A 2,558-nucleotide genomic window follows, 5' to 3' on the forward strand; every position below is an offset into this window, starting at 1 on the left:
TGCTTTCTGTGGTATCTCTGTAAGAAGGACATCTATGAGTCTTTCCTGCAATGCTGGTCTTGTTTTTACAAACTCTCTTAGGTTTTTTTCTGGGAATATCTTGATCTCTCCTTCATATTTGATGGAAAATTTTGCTGGGTACAGTATTCTTGGTTGACAGTTGTGTTCTTTGAGTGTTTGATATATGTTCTTCCACTCTCTTCTTGCCTGCATGGTTTCTTTTGAGAAATCGGCACTTAATCTTATCTGCTCTCCCTTATAGGTTACTCTTTGTTTCTCTCTTGCTGCTTTCAGAACTCTCTCCTTATCTTTGGTTCTGGCAAATTTAACTATAATATGCCTTGATGTTTTTCTTTTGGGATCTAGTCTATATCGTGTTTGCTGAGCTTCTTATATATATATTCTCTCGTTCTTCATTATGCCTGGGAAGTTTTCCTCTAGTAATTCTTCCACAACTTTTTCAGTGCCTTTACTTGCTTCTTCCTTTTCTGGGATTCCAATGATGCTCATGTTATTTCTCTTGATGGTGTCCCACATTATTCTTAGGTTTTCTTCTTTCTCCTTCCTTTTTAAGTCTGCTTTTTGCTCTAGCAAACCAGTGGTGACAATTTTGTTTTCTATTTCACTGGTTCTGTGTTCCATCTCCTCAACTCTGCTCATGTGTCCCTCCATCATGTTGACAGTATCTGAAACATTGGACCTCATACTTTTGGATAGTGGTTTCTTGTTTTTCCAGTGCCACTAATGCCTCATTTGTTTTCTCTACATTGTTCTGGACTGTTTATTGTGTGGTTTTTTGTTTGTTTGTTTGTTTTGTTTTTTTTAGTTCCTCCTGGTTTTTGCTTGTAGTATCCTGTCTTTCATCCATTGAAAATGTTCTATCATTGTTCTTTTAAATTCTGTGTCAGAAAGTTCCATCAGACTTTCTGGCTTCAGAAAATCCATCAATGCTGTGTGACACTTTGGGGGTGATATCTTGCTTTGTGCTTGTGTATTGTGTGGGACAGCTTGCTTTCTTTGAGACATTGATATATTCTTGATCTGAAGATAATGCTCTAGAGATCAGTTGGGTAGCTATCCCACTTGTGCTTTTCTCTGAACGTCTGACTCCAGGGAAATGTCAATTCAGAGCCTGTGAGAGTAGCCTCTTGTAGGTAAGATAGGTCGAGGTGCTCCGGATTAGAGGCAGGTTGATTAACCAGACGTGTAGACACAGGTGTGGAGCCAAATGGGGTAGTGCATGCACGTGGTTGAGGCGATCACAAGGGCAGGTCAACCACTTGGGGGACCTCACTCTGGCCTCAGTTGTCTGGGTGTGCTTACAATTGGGGTCCGTATTCATATTCTGGCTGCCCATCTCCCACCCAGTGGTTTTTATTCACTGGTCCCTGTCCAGTGGTGCTCACGCAGTTGCCCTTGCACAGTGGCCGCTGCCCAGAAAGGCTCCTGGGTCCAAGGTGACTCAACAAGACAAAGGCAAATTCCCACCAACCCACTCGCCTCTGGGTGGTCTGCAGTGTCCACAAAAGTTCAGCCAAATGATCACTGGCCCGTTCCTTCCTGGGCAGTTGGCGTGCCCCGAGAGAGCTCAGCCAAATTCCCACCAGTGGGCTCACCCTTGGGATCCCTCCAGACAATCAGCAGTGCCCAAGAAAACCCAATTAGGATCCTATTAGCCTTTCTCGTGGCAGATCAGTCCCACAGCAGCTTGATTGGTGGCTTCAGATGATGGCTGGCTCCATGGTGTGCCTTTGTGTGCTGACTCAGAATTGTACTGTCTACGGCTGTTGTTGTGCTGCGTGAAGGAGTCTCTAGTGGCCCTGGAGCACCACCAGGGGGTGCAGGGTTGTGGTGAGGCCACCAGGGTGTGCCAGAAGTGTGGGGGCCTGAGATGGTGGTGGGGTGGTGTCCCTGGACACGGTGCTATTGTGGGGATGGGGGTGCAGGGCTTGGGCAGGGCTTTGAGTTAGGGGTTGCAGTCTGTTCCCAGATATTAAGCTGCCAATTCACCAGTCCTCAGCAAATAATACTTCCTGCACAACATCGCTCTTGTGCACCGCCTGATTGAACATTCTAACCTGATAACTAATCAATAACATTATAAAGACAAGAACAACCAATGACTTATGCAACCACAATAGAAATGCCCTAATAATTACCAAGAAAAACTTCACATGATGTCAAGAAAACAACAGGCAATTTCAAACACTGTGAAAAAACAAACTAAGCATCCTCAAGAAAAAGCAGAGAAAACTGCAGACCCAATGATCACCAGAAGGCAATTGATGAAGAAAGCTCTTGTGGCCTAGTATCAAGAAGCTTCACTGCAATCCCAGAGGTTCGTGTTTCAAATACACCAGATGCTCTGCTGGAGAAGGAGGGGCAATCTACTCCTGTAGCAATCAGATCTGATTTGATGGGAGACACACACACACACACACACACACACACACACACAGACAAATTCAAGATGGCAGATGATATATGGAGACATTTGAACAGCTATGATTGAAAGTACAAATGATGGAATAAACAATGGAGGTCACAAAGGGAACAAT

Source organism: Elephantulus edwardii, unplaced genomic scaffold (assembly GCF_000299155.1).
Source record: "Elephantulus edwardii isolate Elephantulus edwardi_28Jun2011 unplaced genomic scaffold, EleEdw1.0 scaffold00013, whole genome shotgun sequence".
In the NCBI taxonomy this organism is placed as follows: domain Eukaryota; kingdom Metazoa; phylum Chordata; class Mammalia; order Macroscelidea; family Macroscelididae; genus Elephantulus; species Elephantulus edwardii.